Source organism: Pseudorca crassidens, chromosome 17 (genome assembly GCF_039906515.1).
Source record: "Pseudorca crassidens isolate mPseCra1 chromosome 17, mPseCra1.hap1, whole genome shotgun sequence".
Classification (NCBI taxonomy): Eukaryota; Metazoa; Chordata; class Mammalia; order Artiodactyla; family Delphinidae; genus Pseudorca; species Pseudorca crassidens.
The window spans coordinates 6,767,023-6,791,383 of NC_090312.1; the positions used below are offsets into that span (position 1 = coordinate 6,767,023).

The window sequence follows — 24,361 nt, forward strand, 5'->3', positions numbered from 1 at the left end:
GGGGGAGGGAGGGAGGGAAGGAGGGGAAAAATAGATACTTTATGTCTACTTTCAGTTGTAGAAACAGAACCTAAGAGTAAATAACTTGCTCAAAAGTATATAGTTAGGAAGAGATTGTGTTTGGATTCAAACTTAGCTATTTCTGTTCCTTTTTTCACTCATTTGACATAGGAGGATATAGAATGCAAAGATGACTCTCTCTGTGCGTCCAGAAGGATGCTCGGATAATATTGTCCTTGACACTCAGGGAAGAATCAAGTCCAGCAAAGCCAACTGCACGGCTTCCAAGGGGACTGCTCATATCCAGGGAGCCTTTGATCCCTGAGAGCATCTGGACCAAAACATGACAAGCGTTTTTCTCTGTCAGAGCTATTTCAGAGGCCTGTTTATGAGCCCCATTTTGCCAAGAATAAACCAGCGTGAACACCCATAGGTAGGAAATGTGAGTCCAACGGCCACCTCCATAATTTGCGATTATGCCGTAACCTTGCAGACACTATTGCTCCACAGAGGGCTTTGACGTAGTGGAGAAGGAGAAAGTAGCCACAGTAGGATGCGATATAAAGAAATGGAAGGAAATCCTTGCCCCGTTAAAAACTTAAACACCTTGTAATCAAGTCTCTTTTCTTTGATAAAATTTGCGCTGAGCATGTCTGTTCAAAGGGGAATATGATGCATGGGTGGAAGATAGGGCTTACAGCTCTAGGAGATGTAAGTTAACATCTTGTTTATAGGTAGATTGTCTTCTGACAGTTTCAGTATTTAAAGACAGGAAGGAGGACCCTGATTCAGAGATTTTGGTTGGAAAATGTGAACAGAGGAGGAAAGTGGGGAGTTCAGTTACCACATAAAGAATGACTAGGTGAGTTAGGAATTGTGGGTCCAAGCCTTCTTCCATCACAGAGTAGCTGTGAAACCTGGAACAAACCCCTTTTCAGTCTCTTTTCTGCAACACCATCTTGGAACAGGTATGAAGATCAATAAAGTAATCTACATGAAAGTAATTTATATAAGGTGAAAACTTCACATTTTGAGTACTTATTGAGTACACCTCTTGTATGTCAGACAGTTTGCTATCATTTGTGTGATGTCCCTTGAGCTCACCAGCTATTCTTATGCTCCGTGTCTGCTTGAGTACTCTCTCCTCTGTCTACAATGCTCTTCCTACTTAAATTTTTTCTTTCTTTCTCTTTTTATTAATTCAGTTCTTTTCCCAAAAGTCACCTTCTCTGAGACGTCTTTTCTGGCTGTCGATAGAGAATTAGAGCCCCTGCCACCCTCCTTCTCATTTTCCAGCTTTATTTTGTTTCATATTTGTAATTAATGATTATTTTTTACAAATTTAATTTTACAAATAAGAAAACTGAAGTCTGTATGCATTTCCCTATACAATAATATAGCTAACGTTACTGAGCACTGATTATGGGCCAAGCTCTAATGTAGGTGATTTGAATATTATAACTCAACCTATATCTGGTTAATTTGCAAGTATATTCCCTCCTTTAAGGAGTTAAACTATTAAAGGGAGAAGTGAATCAAAGACCACTTGTCTTAGGGCATTCCCTAGTGGTCCAGTGATTAGGACTTCGGGCTTTCACTGCCGAGGGTGCGGCTTCAATCCCTGGTCAGGGAACAAAGATCCCGCAAACTGCGCAGCACAGCCACAAAAAAAAAAAAAAAAAAAAAAAACTACTTGTTTTATAAATGTGGCGGAGGCTAACTGCAGTGGATGATGCTGAGATAAGTTTATTTGTCTGACTTCCCCACTTGACGGTGCCTTGGTCACTGTTGTACCCTTGAACCTCTCATACTGCTTGGCATGTCAAAACTGATTAATGCATGGCCATTGGTTGAAGAAAAAGCTTCATAGAATGTAAATAATCTTGTGCCATGCCTAGAAGACAGGTGGTAAGTATCATCAGTTATATTATTATTGAGCGCCTATCTGAACCCAGCATTGCATCTCGCAGATGCATTATTTCATTTGAACCCGACACAACCTAATCAGTAGGTGCTGTGATCCATGTTTTACGTTTGAACATTCTGATACTGATGAGGGTTAAGTAACAAGCTGGCAAACATCCAAGTTATTTGAACCAGCTCTGTCTCTATGTCTAACTTGATTCCATTCTACATTCATCACTCCTTTGTGAAAACTCAGGTGCAAGCAGACTCTGAAGCTGTCTTTCACTGGCCCAGATGTCTTTGAATGGAGCATAATCTGTCAAAGAAAATCCATCTCACATTTTCTTTCTTGGAAATGTCCTCAACATTCACTCGGCAGGAAACACTGAGTTTCTACACTGTGCCAGACGACGTGCTGGGTATTGAGGAAATCCAGAGGAATTAGACCAGTCATCACCTTCCAGAGGCCCTCCACCTAAAGAGAGAGACCGTCAGACAAACATAAATGTTGATGCCATGTGGTCAGAGCCTTTAGTGAGGATGTTCCAGGCAGGAGTGCAGTGCTGCACAGGAGATGAGACTGGTCCCCAGGCCCCTTCCCATCCAATATTCTGTGACTTCTCTTCCAGTCACCTAGTTCCCTCCCTCTATCTACTTAGAAAAATTCATAACTTAATAATGCATGAGGGAACATTACCTTAGGTATAATTATGCATTTCCTCAAATGACCTATGCAATTACACCAGAGTGGTGAACAGCGATTGCAGAGAGAAGTTGGAACGAGTGCCTGGGAATATAATGCTACAAGATGATCCCCGTTTCAACGTTCCTTCTAATAACTACATAAAAATTACATTTGCTTCCATCACAGAGATGTGCGGTAAAAAAAGAAAAAGACCCATTAGATTATCTACTCTCATCTCCTCCTAGGAAGTTCGTTTGTTTGTTTTTTTAAACTACAATAGGCTTTCTAAGGACTTTAGGCTGTTCACCTATTCCAAGATGATAGAGATAATGAGGAGGGAGGAAAGGCGCCTCACCGCACAGCGTTTATACTTTATACATCTGTACATTGGCACCAGGCGGGGCCGGGGGCGGGGCCACCATCATGGCCAGAGTACAGGTGGACAGAGCTCAAAGGAAAGGTGGGAAACTGAGCCAGGAGACCCAAGGCAAGGTTGGGATTATAAAATTAGAGCCATTGTTAGAGTTCAAATAAAATAGAGTTAGAGTTAGAGTTAGAGTTAGAGTTAGAGTTAGTTAGAGTTCCCTCCCCCTAACTGTCCCCCCCCATCCTTGACAACACTTGATATTATCAAAGGGGTGGAAAGAAAGAAAGAGATATTATCAGGCTTTTTAATTGTATCCTCGTTAGTGTCTGTGTAGTGGAGGTATCATTGTGGTTTTAACTTGCATTTCTGTAATGATAATGAGTATCTTTTACTGTGCTATATATGTTTTAAATCCTTTACCTATTTATTTAATTCATTTAATTTTATAAATAAAGTATTTGGGGCTTCCCTGGTGGTGCAGTGGTTGGGAGTCCGCCTGCCGGTGCGGGGCACACGGGTTCGTGCCCCGGTCCGGGAGGGTCCCTCATGCCGCGGAGTGGCTGGGCCCGTGGGCCGTGGCCGCTGGGCCTGTGCGTCCGGGGCCTGTGCTCCGCGGCGGGAGAGGCCGCGGCAGTGAGAGGCCTGCGTACCGCAAAAAATAAAAATAAAATATTTGTAAATAAATTTTTTTTTCTTTTTTTTGCGGTAAACGGGCCTCTCACTGTTGTGATGCTTATTTCGTCTCCAAATGTTTTCAGAATGAGGGACTAAGGACCTACACAAAGAAGAGAGGGTGAGAGAGAGAGACAGAGATGGCGGGGTGGAGGGGGGAGCTGAAAATGTAAAATGTCATCATTTCATCATTTGAGTTCATTGTTGAGTAAGTTGACACATGTGAGTAAATAAAGCTCAGTTAACTGTAGTCTACTTGTGTCGAATTTAATATATAAAGATGTTATTATTCAAACTTGACTATCTTTACCTCTATCAATGCTTTATCACTTTAAGTCTACTTTGTATAATAGTAATCTGGATTAGCAGGATGCTTTTTATTATACCTCTTCCTTGGTTTGGCAAGAACAGATGACTGTCCCTCATCATCCTTTCCCCAAAGTAATTGAATCATCAATGAAGACTGTATTCCTCACCAGACATAAGGGAACATAAGCCGTTTAAGCAGAAAGGTAGCTTCTGAGAACTGCCTGTTAAACAAAGCGGTTGTGTGGTGTTACCCCCTTTCTACCCTCCTTCTTCTTCTATGCTTCTACTGTGGGTGTTTGGACTCCATCTCATGCCTGGATAACAAGGTCTCTCACCTAAGAGGTTGCAAAAGGGAATAAGGAAGTTATTTTTTTGTCCCGGAGGAATTTTAAGCCACCATAAAAACTCCAACCACCCAGCGATGCATTAATTTATGTGAGATTGAGATAAAGTTTTATTTTATATAAGCCACTGTCACATGAGATTTCTGTTAGTTGCATATGAACACAGTTCTAACCTGGTGTATATTTTCAATCCATTTACTTTCAACCTGTTTCTATTCTTTTGTTTTAGATATATCTCTTACAGCAATATATAGCTGAAATTTTTTTCATCCAATCTGCCAAGAGTTTAACTCTTTCTAATCTCTTTTAACTAGACAATCAGACCATTCATATTAATTGCTTACTGATATATTTGAATTTATTTCTAACATCTTATTGTTTTCTATTTGATTTTTATTATGATAGTGCTTTAAATTTTCCTTTCTTGTTGGATTCTTTTATACTGATTTTTTTCTCATTAAAATTTTAATTACTAATTTTGAATGTGTATAACATAATATATTTGTATCATTTTGTTGATGACTCTAAAAATTTAACCTGTACCTTTATCTTAAGAGTCTAAATTTAAGCAATATCTTTACTATTCTCCTAGAAAATGTATGTATTTTAAGACTAAATCCAATTCACCTCCTTACAAAGCCAATATTAACCTTGCCTCAGATCAAATTTCTTTCTTGATTTTTACAACACTCCATATTGAGCTTTATTGTCATTACTTTGAATTGTCAGTGCATGAGTAGTTGTATTCAAATGTTTAACATTTTGTTTGTTCACCATCCATTCCTTTTTAAAATAACTTTATTGAGATATAGTTCATGAACCATACACTTCACCCATGTAAGTGTACAGTTCACTGGTTTTTAATATATTCACAGAGCTGTGCAACCACTACCAAAATTTAATTTTAGGACAGATTCTTCATCACCAAAAGAAGCCATGAATCTGTTAGAAATCATTTCACATTTACCACATTCACTACCCAAACCTAGCCAGCCACTAATTTACTTTACGTCTCTATAAATATGTCTGTTCTTGACATTACACCTGAGTGGAATCATGCAATATGTCATCTGTTAGCACTAGTTTCTTTCACTAATCCTAATGATTGTTTCTCTCCCTACATCATCAATTTTTCTCTCCACTCAATTATTTCTCATCAATATACAAATATACCATAGTGTTTCCCATCTAAAAAATAATAGTACATTGAGTCCATATCCCTAGACACTTCTGCCATATTTTTCTGCTCTTCTTTGAAGCAAAATTTCTCACATAAATTTTCTCCTCCCACTCATCTCTCATTCTGTCCTGTTGTCACACCATTTTTCCCTCCACCACTATTCTAACTCATTCTCATCAAAGGCATCAATAAATTCCATTTTTTTACATATATTTGGAAAAACGTCAACCTCCATGACTTATTTTTGTCAGTTATTCCTTAATTTTTGCAACACTCTTTTTCATTTCTGGAATTATTCTGGTTCATCTCCACATTTTGGGATATTTTCAAATGGAAAATTTTCCATAAGCAACACTGACCCTTCAGATCAAAATCCCACATGATTGGCACCCAGCAAAGAACTAGATCTTAATAAATAATATATTTTCCCTGTCTGAGTTCTGAACTGATTTGAGTGAATATAAAAGATTAAATGGATGAAACTTTCATAGCGCGTTTGGGATCTTTACCAATTAGTTTACAACAAGGCTGAGACAAATTGAGAGTACATGATTTCTATGAATAGGCAAAAGCTCACAAGGAAGGGAAACAAAAAGAATAAAACCACATGTGCCCTCTCCCCAAATTGTGAATCATATAACTCACTTCATTTCCTCAACATTCTACCCAGGAAGCAGTCAGTGAGTGATGGAAAGAACACAGAACTGTTATACTAATGGATAGTCCCTACATGAGAGGAAGCATCATAAATGACAAACAAGCCTCCCACTCTTCCAATATGAGCAGTTCTTAAACTTGAATGTTAGCATCAGATAAAACTTCAGTCAATCTTTCAAGTATATTTTTAAAAATACCTTCTATCTGGTGCTAATTGGAAATAAGCTATATACTTTTTTTCAAGAGAAGCAGAATATAACCCACAAAGTGACATTTTAAACATTTCTAGCAGTTTGGTGACAGTCATTATAAAAGTCAAATAATCCCCTGCCTTTTTCTTAAATGAAGTTCCTTTTATATAATTTATTATTTCCAGTTGTGGACTTTTCTGCCTAAAAAAGATCATTTAACACTTCTTGTAAGGCTGGTTTAGTTGTGATGAATTCCTTTAGTTTTTGCTTTCCTGGGAAATCTTTATTACTCCTTCAATTATGAATGATAACCTTACTAGATAGAGTATTCTAGGTTGTAGGTATTAATACATCTTGGTGTGGATCTCTTCAGGGTTCATCTTCTTTGGGATTCTCTGTGCTTCCTGGATCTAGATGTCTGTTTCCTTCCCCAGGTTAGGGGGATTTTCAGCCATTATTTTTTCAAATAAGTTTTCTATCGCTTTCTTTCTCTCTTCTTCTGGGACCCCTGTAATGTGAAAGTTAGTATTCTTGATGTTGTCCCAGAAGTCCTTTAAGCTCTCCTCATTTTTAAAAATTCTACCTTTTGCTGTTCAGATTGGGTGATTTCCACTCTTCTATCTTTCAGATCACTTATTAGTTCTTCTGTATCATCTAATCTGCTATTGATTCCCCCTAATGTGTGTGTGTGTGTGTGTGTATAATTTCATTTATTGTATTCTTCCACTCTGATTGGCTCTTTCTTATATTTTCTACGTCTTCGTTGAAGTTCTCACTGTAATCCTCCAGGCTTCTCCTGAGTTTGGTGAGCATCCTTTTGACCATTTTCCTGACCTCTTTATCAGGCAAATTACTTATCTCCATTTCATTAGATTTATTTTCTGGGATTTTATTTTGTTCTTTTATTTGGAACATATTTCTCTATATCCTCTTTTTTTTTTTTGCGGTACGCGGGCCTCTCACTGTTGTGGTCTCTCCCGTTGCGGAGCACAGGCTCCAGACGCACAGGCTCAGCGGCCATGGCTCGTGGGCCCAGCCGCTCCACGGCATGTGGGATCTTCCTGGACCGGGGCACGAACCCGTGTCCCCTGCATCGGCAGGTGGACTCTCAACCACCTCGCCACCAGGGAAGCCCTGTATCCTCTTGTTTTTTGACTTTCAGTTTTTGTTTCTATGAATTAGATGAAACGGCTACCCCTCCTGGTCTTGGAGGAGTGACCTTGTGTCTTGTGGTCTTGGAGGAGCATCTTCTGTACCAACTGTTCTGGTGGTTCTGGCAGGCTGGCTGGGGCTGGAGTGGGCATGAGCTGGGGGAAGTGCAGCTATAAAATAAATAAGTCATGGGGGTGTAATGTACACATACGGAACGTAGTCAATAATACTGTAACAACTTTGTATGGTAATGGATGGTAACTGGGTTTATTGTGGAGTTCATTTCATAATATGCAAAAATATCAAATCACTATGTCATATACCTGAAACTGAAATAATATTGTATGTTAATTATAACTAAATAAAAAAAGAAGTTCCTGAGCAAAGCATACCACTTGCATAATGACATAGGATCATGCACACGTCATTCATCACATGCTGCTGTAATATGCTCCCAGGATGGACTTCAGATTATATAATCTGTCGCTAACTGATTCCATGTTATTTTGCCTTTATCTTTACATAGCACCATCAGGATTTCCACTATATCATCTCTAAATTTACAGTAGACAGTCTTGAACTCAAACAAATACAGCTTATTTTAGTTACCTATGTGATAAGACCTCTGCTCATAACAGCGTTAGGTTTAAATGTATAATAATAATGGGTAGTGAATTTGAGACAGAAGGATTGGGCATCAAACTTGTGACATCCTTTATGTAATCTCTTAAGAAACATCCCCCTCACTTTCACTTTTGTCTGTTTGTTGTTCTCATAGCTTTTCCAGAATTTTAAGATATTTATTTAATAGTTACATTTATTTAGCATTTACTGCGTGGTAAACTCTGTTCTGGGAACTTAACGTAGATTGTTTGACTTAGTTGTCACAAGAATCTATAGGGTAGCTACCATATTATCTCCATTTTCCTAATGAGCAAACTAAATTCAGAAAAGACAGCTGACTTGCCCAGAGTCACACTTCTGATAACAACAGCAGCAGGACTTGTACTCATCATTCTAACCCGTCCTTTTACTGCCTTTCTAAGTCTAAGGGACTTGCAAACAAGTACAGGGCTACTCTGAGGGGGTAGCTGAGAATATAGTGAAAGATGTCATTGTCTATAACCCAACAGAAATCTCCTTATTTCAGTAGGTTATAGAATAAAATGATGAGATGGACCTAGCCTCAGAGATAACAAATTTACCAGTATTTCTTATGTGATATCTGGTTGGTTGGTTTCTATTTCCATAGGTCAATGATAGAGGTTTAGAAATGTCTTGGTTTAATTAGCACAATGAGATTCAAATGTTCATTAGTTAGGACAAAAATGGAAACTTCATTTTTTCTAAAAATGGTGTTTACCACATTGGTATTTTAGTCTTGATAATTCAAAAACCAATATTGCTAATGTCTGGACATTGTGCTCCAGCATTGCTCCAAATATGGCTAGGTTAACATGTGCCATGGAAATAAAAACAAATACTTTTCGTGCTTCTAAGCGCTCTTCTCATTGCTTTACAGGGAATACCCTATTTAATCCTCGTCACGGTTTTTTGAGGAAGGTAGTATTATTAACCACATTTCATAGATAAATATAGTATATGCTCTGGGAGATGATACTTGTTCACTCCAGTAAGATGGCATTTGCTGATGCTTGTATGCAGATTCAGGATGCTGGACTCCCACTCTTGTGTACATAATCACCTTATAAGACTGCTTCTCAATATGTGTATGTGCATTCACATGTGTTTGTGTGTGTGTGTGTAACCGTCTGATGAAATTATAAGCATTTAGATTCAAATGATATGCTTTTTGAGTTAAAAAGAAAAAGGCCTATGATTAAAATTGTGTAATCTCACCTATTTCTCAACCTCTATGGTTTTGTTTTTCTACCTGTAAATGAGAATAATTATTTATTTTATGCTTTATAGGTTTTTTCAAGTGCCTACTATGATTAAGAAACGTAAAAAAAATTTTTTTAAGAAACCTGAACTGTTTAAATTAGAGTTTTGCAACCTCAGCACTATTGGCATTTCAAGCTGGTTAATTCTTTGTTGTGGGAATGCCCTGTGCATAGTAGGATGTTCAGCAGCTTCCCTGGGTTCTACCCACCAGATGCCAGTAGCTCATCTCCAGTTGTGGAAAAAAAAAAAAAAAAGTCTCCAGACATTTGTCAAATGTCCCCTGGGGAGCAAAATTACCCAAGCTGAGAGTTGACTTAGGAGTAGAGTAGATAATTTTGAAATTCTCAGTATATTTTGTCTCTTTGTTTATCAGTGTTTTTAAATCCTTGTTTCTTCAGCTTCTTTTTTTTAACTTTGATGCCTTCCTTCTGTAAAATTATGGTCTTTCATGTCTCAGGAGAAAATTGAGAGAAATCTACCTAGACAAAGAAGTCTATAGAATATAACATAGAAAAATATGACATAAGGGGAGTTACTGTCAGACAAGAAGGGAGAGAAGAATCGGTGCAGAAAGAGGGGGAAATGGGAAAAGGGGTAGAAAGGGATAAGAGGCCAAAGACAGGACTGCTTACCTGTCAAGTACATACTTACCTTAAGAACTTGGTCCTAAGTCCCAGATACCTTGACATTATTCCTATACATTTTAGCTGAACTACATTCTTCACAATCTAATTATATCTAGGCACTGATGACTATAATGGAAGTCTCTACCCATTTAACCATATCCATCACTGTCTGGTTAGGGGAGTGTTACTAATTCCAAGTGGAACCATCTATCAACATGGTTCTTTATTTTTCTTTCAGACAATCTGTAAGGGCAACTAATTTTCATCTAAGAGCAAATAAAATGAATCTATAGGAAAAATGATACTTAAAAAAAACACCTATGCTTCTTTCCATAAATCTAATCTCAGTAGAACTAGACATAGTAATCAATACATTTATGCAAAATAATACTACTAATAAATTAGTACAAAATGAATCTAAATATTAAATAAACCATCTTCCTCTTTGATGGGAGTTAGCTTGGTCTTGGACTTTAAAGACCACTGAGAAAGAAAGAATCTGCATTACATCAATCCTATTCATCTCCCTCGTCATTATTTTCCTCCTCTTTCTCTTTTTTTTTAAATTGTCTTATTGTGACTATAGTTTATGAAGCACTACATCATGAATGTCCCATTTATCACTCATAGCAACCCTACATCATATGGAAGCAAGTATCGTGGTTGAGGAAACCAAACCTCGTAGGGGGTAAGTGTCTCTGCCACATTAATACAGCAACAGAGAGGCAGAAAAGATATTAGAAGCAAAATCATTTGTTTCCTAAATTCGTTGCTCGTATATCTTGCAAGCAGGATTTTAATCTTTTGGAAAACTGTGTAATAATAACAAAATACCCAGTAGCATGGCACAAAATGCAGCTTGTTTGCCGGGAGAAAGAGTAGTGATGAGTCTTGGCGCCCAGGGAGAGGGAGAAGGCACTAGATTATACCCCTTCGTAGCCCAGAATGATGTCACATGGTGTCAGATGATGGACGCTTCAGACTGAGTGGATCCGAAGATCACCCAAGGTTGCCACAATAAACAGTGACCAAAGGAAAGATGCAACCCAAATCACTGCCACTGACAACTCCATAATTTTTATCATAGCCTCCCAGCAAAACATCCTAAGTCAGCCATTACTCGCTGCTCAGCTGTGTCAGAGGTGAATATGACTGTGCTTCTGATCTCTGAAATCATCTCTAGTCTACACTGAACTAGGGCCTCGTGTCTTCCACAAATGTTGATCTAAATCCTGAACTCTTCTTATTATCCAGGAGAGATGCAAGGCTCCCTAAGTTATTAGGAATGCTTAAAAATAAAACTCAAGACTGTTATTCCAAAAATATCAGATATATGACTAAATAATAGCTCGCAAATATTGAATGTTCAACATGTATCAACAAAAACATGTAAAATATATCCCTCATCCTTGAAATGTGCTTTGGGGTCATTGGTGCTTCCTTGGCTTTTATATAAAGCAATTGGGGGATCAGAAAGTCTCAGTTACCTGCTCAAGGTTTAATAGCTGGTAAGGGCAATTGTTAGGGTTCGAGCCCAAGTCTGACTACAGAACTCATGTCCTTACCACCCTGCCATAATGCCTCTTAGAACGAGGTAATTAGTGTTCATCAGAATGTGGCACATGATCCTGGGCAGAGAGGAGGTCAGTGGAAATACACTGGAAAGACAAAAGTGGCTCATCCTTGTAAGTGCCCCAGATCAAAGCACCAAGACTAGGGCCACGGTAAATTCTTCCACCCAGAGGGACTATCCTTGGATTCAAATCTGTAGGTAAGGCTTGTACACAATTATTTTGGTCTTATTACAAATCCTTTAAGTCTGACCAAGGTGATATTTGGAGAACCAGAAGCAGGCTCAGATTCTGCAGCAAAGAAAGGCCTAGGAAGGGCTAGTAACATGGTTAAGCTTCCCCATCAGTAAGTCATGTGACCAGACCTACAGATTGTCCCTAAAGAGAGCAGAATTGGGAAAAAGAAATCATTGCCCTAGGCATGGGTAAGGCTGCCCACACATGAGGAAAAGAGCCGAAGAATCCACATTACCAGGCTTCTTTGAGTTCCCTGAAACTAGAGCCAGCCTGGCACAATTGACTGTGAGAGAACAGCAGTAAACATCTCTAAAATCATGACCATGGGTGAAGAGAGCTTTTCAAACACTGGCTGAGAGCTCAAATCTGGAGCCAATCAGAACCCAGCTTACAGTTGACAGGACTTTGGTTCATAAAGAGCAAAGGTGGGTGTGTTGGCAGTGGAGAGGGCAGGTAGGCGTGACAGGACAACCATGGACAACTGAGAATCAGGCAGATGTTTTGGTTTGGGTTTTTTCAGAAACAGATTCTGAGGCAAGAATTTGTTTCAGTTTGGGTTTTTCCGGAAACAGATTCTGAGACGAGTAGAGTGAGAGCGTGTGTGTGTGTGTGTGTGTGTGTGTGTGTGTGTGTGTGTGTGTGTGTGTGTGTGTGTGTGTGTGTGTGTGTGTGTGTGTGTGTGTGTGTGTGTTGGCGGGATGGGGGTGAATTCCAAGAAACACTGATGACAAATGGAGAAGTGATATAGGGAAGGGAAGCAAGTCAATACAGGGTGCATTATCAAGCAAGTTGCCCCTATGGGAAGTTGGAGCCTAAATTGCATTGAAGAAATGTGGAATACAGTGTAGATCGTACTTCAGAATCATCCCAACTAAGGAGGGAGGAGGGTGGGCTGTCTATGTAGTAACTCTCTGTCTGATAGTGGATGAGGACCGATCCTGAGGACATTAACTCTGCAACACATGCAGCTTGTCACTGCTTTCATGGCCAGATAAAATCCCCACAAGAATACAGAGTAAAGAGCCTTCCGGGTTCAGAGGTCATTGCTTAGGGGATATGGTCAAGGCACCAAGAACATCTGCTACAGTGAATGCCTTTGTGTCCTTTCCATTCTTTTTATTTACTCAACAGAGTGGTATAGGGGAAATGTGTGGGCTTTGGAGTAAAATAGACCTGAATTTGAAGCCTAGGTTGGCCATTACAGCTTTTCAGGCAAACTTTTTTCAAAGAAGAATTAGTCTACATGATTCCGTAGATCAATAATGCCAGGGTCACCCTACATCCTCTCCCATGGGCACCACTGACTCTATAAAGTCAATGTCAGATTACAGCCTAGTTCTACAGTTAAAGAGAGGAACTGAGCACTGTTTAGGAGAGGAATGCTCCACTCTTTCCAACGAACTCCATGCTGCCTGCCTTAGTTTCTCATTAAGCCAGAAAAATAACACGTACCACCTCAGGTGGTTGTGGAAGTGAGATTATGTGTTTGAAGTATACTGTACAATGCTAGGTACAAAGTAAATGTTCAAAGGATGTTACCTAGTATTGATTCATTTTGTTAATAATTTTTAAATAATGATAAATACTTTTGAGAAGTGCCATGTTCTAGAAAATATGTCTGTGGAAATATACAGGTATGTTTATGATTTTCCTTTGTAGGAGCTTTCCAAATTGTAGAGATAAGACAAACATACCATTGAGTCATATAATAGATGCTAAAATTTTTTTGTAAGAAGAAAGAACCGTTCCAGTTGAACAAACCATAGGAGACTCCCTAGTGGAAAGATTTGAGGTTATTTTAAAAATTAGCATAGGGCTTCCCTGGTGGCGCAGTGGTTGAGAGTCTGCCTGCTAACGCGGGGGACACAGGTTCGAGCCCTGGTCTGGGAGGATCCCACATGCCGCAGAGCGGCTGTGCCCGTGAACCGTGCCCGTGAACCGTGGCCGCTGAGCCGGCGCGTCAGGAGCCTGTGCTCTGCAACAAGAGAGGCCGCGATAGTGAGAGGCCCGCGCACCGCGATGAAGAGTGGCCCCCACTTGCCACAACTAGAGAAAGCCCTCGCACAGAAACGAAGACACAACACAGCAAAAAACAAATTTTTTTAATTAAAAATTAGAATAGATTTCTTTATAAGCTGCAAGAGAACAAGGCCCTGGCTGTCTTGTTAATTGCTGTATCCCTGGTGGCTAGAACAGGGCCAGACCCATAGCTCAGTACTCGATATTTATCAACTAAATGACTGTGAAGAGGATGGGAAGTGTTTTCTAGACAGAAGTAATGACATGATCGAGAAGAGGAGACAGATAAGGTGCAGAAGGAGATACTGAGTGATCATTTCAGCTGCAACTTGGAGTTTGTGTAGGTGAGAGATGAGAAGTAGCCCAGGAAGAGTAGTTGAAACAAGATTAGCAGAAAGCCTTGAATATCAATGCAAGGTGCTTGGGTTTTATTCTGTGGACAAAATGAAGCCATTGAAGACTGGAAATAACCTGATAAAAATGGTGATTTAGGAAACTGAATCTGGCAGTACAATGAAGAAGAAATTAGATTAGGGAGGCAGGAAGCAAGGAGACAGGTTAGAGGCCATTCCAGTCGTCCAGGCACAGGTACATCTTCGTAATTGATGCCCATGTGGTTAGCCCCAAATTACCATGAGCACCGGCTGCTGCAAACTGATTCTTTCTGACATCAAGGGCAGAGAGAGAGGGATGTTTATCTCTGGCTCTAACCCCTACATGGGACAACCTGTGAATAAAGCAATCTGTTCACCCATATGGACCCCACAAATTTTATAAATGTGAGTAAATTCACTCTCAACTTGTATTTCCTACAATTAAATTTAGCAGAGATTAGTCATCAAAAATATACCAATTGCGGGCTTCCCTGGTGGCGCAGTGGTTGAGAGTCCGCCTGCCGATGCAGGGGACACGGGTTCGTGCCCCGGTCCAGGAAGATCCCACATGCTGCAGAGCGGCTGGGCCCATGAGCCATGGCCGCTGAGCCTGCGCGTCCTGAGCCTGTGCTCCACAACGGGAGAGGCCACAACAGTGAGAGGCCCGCGTACCGCAAAAATTATATATATATACCAATTGCAATTCCCCATTGTAGGGAGTGTTTATCCATTAGGTAGAAACACACATAGTCACATACACACCAACAACAATAGTGACAAAATTCTTTATCCAAAATTATCTAACTAGTCTATATTCCACAAGGTACCTTTAATCAATAAAACCACAGACAATCTGACACTCAATATCATGAACACGACTGACTCTATAAGGTCAATCTCTGACCACTGGCTAGTTCTTAGTTAAAGAGAGTAAACTGATACTATTTGAGATGGAAATGTCCCACCCGTTTTCTAAATAATATCATGCCTGTCAACTTAAAATATACCCGTGGGAAATACATTTCTTTATAATCACTCAGTCAGTCGTTTAGCAAGTATGTATTAAATGCCGGTTGCACAGTTGTGACAAACGTGATAAGGATGATCTAGGTTACGGGGAAATAAATATAAGCATAACAAGGTTCTTGTCTGTGAGGAATTCAGAGTCTCTTGCAATACGTAATCAAATGCCACAGAAGGCAGGAAGGTTAAGGCATAGCTGGCTCTAGAAAATCAATAAGTATGTATTGGATGTCTGTTGTGCATAAGATCTTAGGTTATTCACATTATTTACAAATAACTGAAAGATAAAACTTAATAATCTTTCAAAATTCAGAAATATCTATGGGTTTGCACACTAAGGCAATATTAGTAGATACACTTCTATTTGTCATTAAACAATAGCTTTATTGAGTACCTACTATATTCTAGGAACTAACGTAGATAATAAGTATTTAAAGACAATTAAAATGTGGTCTGCACCCTAGTATCTCATTTATCTAGTGAGATATATCTGTCAGATTAAATTATACTGCACATATAACTTCAAAATCAACAAAGATTTATTCTCAGTCATGCTATATACACATCATAGTTCAGCCTCACCTCTGCTTCACAGTCTTACATATAGGATAAAGCTGGCGAGAAGGTGTCTATCTGAGAAATCGCTGCTTTTTGGGGGGGCGGGGGGGGAGAGACACAGGCAAAAGGGACACATATCACTTCTGCTCACATTTCATTGGCCAATGCGCATCTCATAGGCATGATAGCACCAATAAGATGGGGAAGGAAAATCATCCCATAAGAAGAAGCATTACAGGGAAGGAACTGGGAGACTTGGTGAACAATAATATATCTACCACAGTGAGTTCACTAAAACCACAAACCCTCCCAGTAGTACTTTCCCTAGTTCTCAAAAATATAATCAGTGTGGGGCTTCCCTGGTGGCCCAGTGGTTGAGAGTCCGCCTGCCGATGCAGGGGACACGGGTTCGTGCCCCGGTCTGGGAAGATCCCACATGCCGCGGAGCGGCTGGGCCCATGAGCCATGGCCGCTGAGCCTGTGCATATGGAGCCTGTGCTCCGCAACGGGAGAGGCCACAACAATGAGAGGCCCACGTACCACAAAAAAAAAAAAAAAAAAAAATATATATATATATATATATAAAATCAGTGTGGACATACTTATCAGTTGGTAAAAAGAAAACATCGTCTGTTCACCCAAGAGCTATTATAGTAGGAAGGACTAAGTGCAAACCCATGAAATTACCTCCACTTGCTAATGCCAAGAACAGAATAAAAAACAATAGCCCTTCACAAGGGTAATGGCCCAACAAGAATTGGAAAATTCTTTCTTCCTGACCCCATAATTTTAGGGTCCATCTTTCCAGAGGTTCTGGTTCCCAGAGCAGGAAAAACTACACTAGGGGCCACAATATTCTGCTAAACTTAAAATTATATTAGTCAAGTCTCCTCTTAATATATCAGTTTCTACACCGACATATTGACTATATTGACTATATTGATATATTGACTAAATACTGACTATTGCTTCTGCTGCTACTGATGCTACTACTAGTGCCATCACCATCACCACCAACACCACCACCATCACCACCAACACCACCACCATTACCATCAACACCACCACCATTACCATTACCCCTCTGTCACCTTTTACTCAAGACTGCTGTGTGTCTTATATGTATTTTTATTTAATTGAATGTACAGTGGTCCTATGAGGTAGGTACTATGGTTATTCTCATTTTATAGCTAAGGTAAATAAAGATAATGAATTTTTTTTAATTGCTCAAGTTTCCATAGCTAATGAATAATAGAATTTGAAATTTAAATCCAAGAATTCTGATATCAAAACCCAAAAACCTACCCAGCATATAAATTACCTCTAAGTAATACTGAATTCCTTAGAAAATGTCCAAACTCTCTTTTTTCATGATGGCACACACAGAACAACAGTAAAAACAAAACAGTGTTCCACTTCTTTCACTATTTTGGGGCGATAGTAGGAAAATCACAGGGTTTCGGACCAGAAGATGTTTTTCTTCTGTTCTAGTTTCACTGCCAGCTGACTATGTGACCTTATAGAAATCTGTTAACCTCTCTGAGTTGTAGCAGTAAAACTGAAACAATAATCTTGGATTGCCTTACCCAGTACTGGTGAGAAAGATCAAAAAATACATGTGACATCACAGTGTGAACTATAATTCCCGTAGAGGTGTAAATTACTATTATTTCTGCTTGATTTTTCCTCTCTCTGAAAAGCTAGCCTCCCCTTATATTCCAAAAACTTAGATTATGGTCTCTAGTCTGTGGTTGGAGAGATATTTATAATATTTTCTACAAAGGATAATCATAAATATTTGAAGTTATCTGCTTTTCAATAATAGAACAATAGGGCTTCCCTGGTGGCGCAGTGGTTGAGCGTCCGCCTGCCGATGCAGGGGACGCGGGTTCGTTCCCCGGTTCGGGAAGATCCCACATGCCGCGGAGTGGCTAGGCCCTGTGAGCCACGGCCGCTGAGCCTGCGTGTCCGGAGCCTGTGCTCCGCAACGGGAGAGGCCACAACAGTGATAGGCCGGCGTACCGCAAAAAAAAAAAAAAAAAAGTATCAATTAAATTTAAAAATAATAATAATAGAACAATAACCTTTTTTCATTCTGATGTCTAGAAAAGAGGTAGTCTCTGATTGGTTTAGGACCCCCCGAAGGGAGCAGGGCCTCAGGGAATTTCCCAAACGTTCCCAATTCAATGGGAGGACAGGTGATGAGGAAGAAGTGAAAGCCTCTATTGTTCACCCTAAAGAATCATTTCTAAAGGGAGGTTTTCTGACTCATGAGCTGCCAACGTTCTTCAGTTATTCAGTTCACAAATTGGCAATCCCATTATTTCATCCAGAAAGAAAATAAAGGGAAGATTATGACACACCACAGGACAACTTCTCATTGGGTTTGTCATTTACAAGCAGAATGGACTAAGGTCCTACACAGAAGAAGGACCTCAGGAGACACCCTGCCCAGTGCGTATTCATGAATGACTTACTGCTAGAGAGGATCCTTTGTGTAAGTGACCTTGGCTTTTCTGAATAGGTGCTGTGCTGTTCATGCCCTCCTGAGTCACCCTGAACTCACCTGTAGAACTTCACTGAGGGCAAACCATTGCTCAGGATGTTGGAGAAGAATCCATGTGGTTCTACAGAACCCTGTCCCACCACCCTGACACAAGAGCTGATAACTACGGAACCTTCCCTAAAGTAGAGAAGACCTCCTTCTCTGGATAAGGCCTCATTTTAAAAAATTATTTTAAATGCAATGAGGGAGAGTCATGGGATGCTAAGGTGTAAGAAGCAGTCAGATGGTGGTTACTGTTCCTTTGCTTTATGCAACATACTGCTAAGCGACGCTCAGATATTGCCTACATCCAGTTCATCACTCTGGCAAAGAGGAAATTATTTGAAACATGGGAGATGTACCAGGTCCTTGCCTGGCTTTACCTACTTGTATAAATGAATGAATATTAAAGCGTTTGCCTGTAACCCTCATCCAAACTCCATGGGTTCAAATAAGCAACTGCCTACAAAAGGGAAACCATTCTGATGGCTTCCTTTCCTCATAGGGAGCAGAAATGATGTACCACAGAAACCTCTATTCATAATTCTTTTACCTCTTGAACACTAAGTGATAGATTTTTCTATACCCTCTAATTGAAACAGGCAAATCTAATTTCTGGTGTAGAAAGTACATCCATAGATATGTTGCAAACATTACCCGTTATCTTCTCTTACTGTGAAGTGTATAATTTATCTTCTAGGCAATGGCACCCGTATCTTAGTATGACTTATGTAAGAAAAATAGCCCACAGTCGTGGAATATTAATTGTTTCTGTTTTCCCCAAAATAAAGAGAGCAAAAAAGTTATATGCCTTGGGAGAATAGGTCCAACTTCAAGTTCTTAAAGTTAATTCAACATTTCCCCTAACATCCTTCTAAACTTTGGTTCCAGGTGTCTTCCGTGGTAGTTAAAGTTGGTGCTCTGTATTTACCTCCCTGTATAAAGGACCCTCCCCTTTAGAGAGAGTCAGGAGCTTTTCTTTATTTTGCCTGATTGTTTTAACTAATCACTTACTTTGGCTGCCTGAATCTATGCCTTTTGGAAAAGTTACAACCTTGTGTTACTCTTGGATTTACTTTCAAGGTACTGCTATAAGTTTTAAAATAAGGGACAGCCTTTGTGACTTTAGAAACAATATATATTATGATCCAGTTAAAGTTATAGGAAAGCTTTTCTCAAGGCCCTCGATTGAAAAACAACACTGCGTGCAGAGAACAACGCTTGTGTTCCCAAGAGGGGTGGCCTGACACGCCAGTAAAATATGGCCTGTCTTCCTCTTGTCGCTTGTGGCACCTGCTCCCAGTGTCACAGGATGAAATCACTCCACTTGCATCTCAAAAACCTACACCGCAGTTTCCCCTGACCCTCACATCTGGACATTTTATTTATGCCTATGGCTTTCCACAGTACTTTCTCCTGTTCCTAAGCATCTCTTTTTTTTTTTAACATGTGACTGTTATGGTTATTGTTTTTGCAAATATATAATCTATCTGCTTAGACTGTATGCTTCCCGAGGGTGGGAAGTGATGCCATAAGAGGTTCAATGCATCCAATAGGGCCTGACACGTTGCTTGACACTAAGTAGGTCCTTAAAATACTTACTGAATAAATATTTTGAGAACATGCTACCGGATGATGAAAATTAGACAACACTAGGCAAAGCCTTTGAGCCCCTTGTAGGCAGGTGTCCATACCTCCCCAAGGTGTTGAGGAGCTAGAGGAACAAAAGTGTACAGAGTGAGTTCTTGGGAAACGCAGAGCTGGTTGTGAAGCAGGAAGTGTCTACACTGTTGCTGTCACTGCGTAAGTCCCTATGTCCGTCCATCAGTGGCTTGAATTTCTAACACTCTGGAGAGAACATCATTTTAAGTGACACGGGGTCACCGTCACAGCAGAGTTTTGGCTTCACCAGTGTGAGGAGAAGGGGGCTGTCTCCCAAAGACATGGACAGGGAAAGGTAGACATTTTTCTGTCACCAAGACTACACATAGTTGGAGAAATGCTGTTTTCCAAAAGCAAAGCTGCACGATGTTAGAAGAATCTTGGGTGCTGAAACACTAAAAATGATAAACGTTTCTTAAACCTCAGTTTGCTTAATAAGTGGCATATAGAAGCTACTCAGTATATAATTTGTTAAATGATAAATATATCACTAGGAATTCTTTCCAGATATTTAAATCCAGAGCCCGAAGAAGCATGTTACTTCTGTTTTGTGTGTGTATTTATGTATCCATAAACAAGGTGTCATTAAGCCACATTAGACCTTGAGAAAAAATTACATTATATTAAAGTTAAACACAATTTTAGCCAGATCAAATTCACACTATTCAGAGTCTTCATGAACCTATTCTTCCCCTTACTTGATATTCTCTACAGAGAAAATAGCATATATGCCCCCATTCCCTATCGTTTCCCAAAAGCATTGATATGGCTGTCATCTTCTGAGGATGTGCTAAGAGCTGGGTTTGCTGATCCAACTCCAGTTGTTGTGCTGAGTGAATTCTCTTCTAAGCCAGAGATGGAGTTGCTGAACTCAAGCTGGAATCGCATTTATCCTGCTACCTTGACAAGCTAAGACTTCCCCTTACTTCCCAGCTGATAACTTAGGCCACTGACGCTTTCACTCCTCATGTGTCATAACAAATAAACAGAACGCTGCAAGACAGAGGGGACAGTTCCTTCTCCTCCGGGGAGAATTCTCTTCAGCTGGTCCCACAGCAAGTTTGGTTGCTCCTCACGATATCGCTGAGTCTAGGTGTATATCTTCACTTAATCATCCTTGTCTTGGAATATTGGAGAGAGATATTTGACCCTCCCTTAAAGCCTATGTGAAAAAGTATACGCTTGTAGCAAAACAATTCTTCTCTTGTTCCCTAGACCTGAATGATGAGGTAATATCTCAAAGATTACTAACATGAACGCCCATCTAATTATCTTATTTAAAACTGCAACCTGGATCAAGTGGTGTTTATCCCAGGAATGCAAGGATTCTTCCATATATGCAAATCAATCAATGTGACAAACCATATTAACAAATTGAAGGAGAAAAACCATATGATCATCTCAATAGAAGCAGAAAAAGCTTTCAACAAAATTCAACATCCATTTATGATAAAAACCCTCCAGAAAGTAGGCATAGAGGGAACTTACCTCAACATAATAAAGGCCATATATGACAAACCCACGGCCAACATTGTTCTCAGTGGTGAAAAACTGAAACCATTTCCTCTAAGCTCAGGAACAAGACAAGGTTGTCCACTCTCACCACTCTTATTCAACATAGTTTTGGAAGTTTTAGCCACAGCAATCAGAGAGGAAAAAGAAATAAAAGGAATCCAAATCGGAAGAGAAGAAGTAAAGCTGTCACATTTGCAGATGACATGAGAGTATACATAGAGAATCCTAAAGATGCTACCAGAAAACTACTAGAGCTAATCAATGAATCTGGTAAAGTAGCAGGATACAAAATTAATGCACAGAAATCTCTTGCATTCCTATACAGTAATGATGAAAAATCTGAAAGAGAAATTAAAGAAACACTCCCATTTACCATTGCAACAAAAAGGATAAAATACCTAGGAATAAACCTACCTAAGGAGACAAAAGACCTGTATGCAGAAAACTATAAGACACTGATGAAAGAAATTACAGATGATAGAAACAGATGGAGAGATATACCATGTTCTTGGATTGGAAGAATCAACATTGTGAAAATGACTCTACTACCCAAATCAATCTACAGATTCAATGCAATCCCTATCAAACTACCAGTGGCATTTTCCACAGAACTAGAACAAAAAATTTCACAATCTGGATGGAAACACAAAAGACCCCGAATAGCCAAAGCAATCTTGAGAAAGAAAAACGAAGCTGGAGGAATCAGGCTCCCAGTCTTCAGACTATACTACAAAGCTACAGTAATCAAGACAGTATGGCACTGGCACAAAAACAGAAATATAGATCAGTGGAACAGGATAGAAAGCCCAGAGATAAACCCACACACATATGGTCACCTTATTTTTGATAAAGGAGGCAAGAATATATAATGGAGAAAAGACAGCTTCTTCAATAGTGGTGCTGGGAAAACTGGACAGCTACATGTAAAAGAATGAAATTAGAACACTCCCTAACACCACACAGAAAAATAAACTCAAAATGGATTAAAGACCTAAATGGAAGGCCAGACACTATAAAACTTTTAGAGGAAAACATAGGCAGAACACTCTATGACATAAATCACAGCAAGATCCTTTTTGACCCACCTCCTAGAGAAATGGAAATGAAAACAAAAATAAACAAATGGGACCTAATGAAACTTAAAAACTTTTCACAGCAAAGGAAAACATAAACAAGACAAAAAGACAACCCTCAGAATGGGAGAAAATATTTGAAAATGAAGCAACTGACAAATGATTAATCTCCAAAGTATACAAGGAGCTCATGCAGCTCAATATCAAAAAACCAAACAACCCAATCCAAAAATGGGCAGAAGATCTAAATAGACATTTCTCCAAAGAAGATATACAGACTGCCAACAAACACATGAAAGAATTCTCAACATCATTAATCATTAGGAAATGCAAATCAAAACTACAATGCGATATCATCTCACACTGGTCAGAATGGCCATCATTAAAAAATCTACGAACAATAAATGCTGGAGAGGGTGTGGAGAAAAGGGAACCCTTTTGCACTGTTGGTGGGAATGTAAATTGATACAGCCACTATGGAGAACAGTATGGAGGTTCCTGAAAAAACTACAAATAGAACTACCATACGACCCAGCAATCCCACTACTGGTCATATACCCTGAGAAAACCATAATTCAAAAAGAGTTATGTACCACAATGTTCATTGCAGCTCTATTTACAGTAGCCAGGACATGGAAGCAACCTAAGTGTCCACTGACAGATGAACGGATAAAGAAGATGTGGCACATATATACAGTGGAATATTACTCAGCCATAAAAAGAAACGAAATTGAGTTATTTGTAGTGAGGTGGATGGACCTAGAGTCTGTCATACTGAGTGAAGTAAGTCAGAAAGAGGAAAACAAATACCATATGCTAACATGTGTACATGGAATGTAAAAAAAAATGGTTCTGAAGAACATAGGGGCAGGACGGGAATAATGACGCAGACAGAGAAGGACGTGAGGACACAGGGCTGGGGAAGGGTAATCTGGGACGAAGTAAGAGAGTGGCATGGACGTATATACACTACAAAATGTAAACTAGATAGCTAGGGGGAAGCAGCCACATAGAACAGGGAGATCAGCTCGGTGCTTTGTGACCACCTAGGGGGTGGGATTGGGGGGTGGGAGGGAGACATAGATGGAGGAGATATGGGGATATATATATATATGTATAGCTGATTCACTTTGTTATGAAGCAGAAACTAACACCATTGTAAAGCAATTATACTCCAAAAAGATGTTTAAAAAAAAAAAAAAGAAAACTGCAACTTGCCCCCATTCTCCTTATGCTATTCTGTTTGAAAAAAAAAATCCATATCATTTATCACTGTATAATAGTTTACCTAATTATTATGTGTCATATGTCTGTCTTCTTTTGCTACAATATAAGCTGCATGAGGACAAGCATTTTATTTGTTTTATTCATTGACATACCACAAGTGCACCTTGCAATTCTTTGTTTTTTTGGTTTTTTGGTTTTTTATGCGGTACGCGGGCCTCTCACTGTTGTGGCCTCTCCCATTGCGGAGCACAGGCTCTGGACGCGCAGGCTCAGTGGCCATGGCTCACAGGCCCAGCCGCTCCGCGGCATGTGGGATCTTCCCGGACCGGGGCACGAACCCGTGTCCCCTGCATCGGCAGGCGGACTCTCAACCACTGCACCACCAGGGAAGCCCACCTTGCAATTCCTAGTGTACGTTTGTTGACTGAATGAATAAGTGATTGACTTTGATTTGCATATTCTTCTTATTTCTCCTCTGGGACAATCATCTTCTCTTGTGCTAGCCTGGAGAAGACTTCAATACCAGCACCAACTCCTCTTCTGGTCCCAGCTTTCCTCTCTGAA

The 24,361-nt window shown here is 39.8% G+C and overlaps 1 long non-coding RNA gene across 3 annotated transcripts in view; it reads right to left on the bottom strand.

Annotated features, from left to right (window-relative positions):
• LOC137210743 (uncharacterized) overlaps window positions 1-24,361 on the bottom strand; it is a 133,582-nt gene that overhangs the window by 66,207 nt on the left and 43,014 nt on the right. For 2 of the 3 annotated variants that reach the window (XR_010936690.1, XR_010936691.1), the window contains one exon: window positions 44-2,380. The exons of the other annotated variant lie outside the window; for it this stretch is intronic. This is a non-coding gene — a long non-coding RNA (uncharacterized lncRNA). Of the gene's footprint in view, window positions 1-43; window positions 2,381-24,361 lie in introns of those variants that run through there. 3 annotated transcript variants of the gene reach the window in all.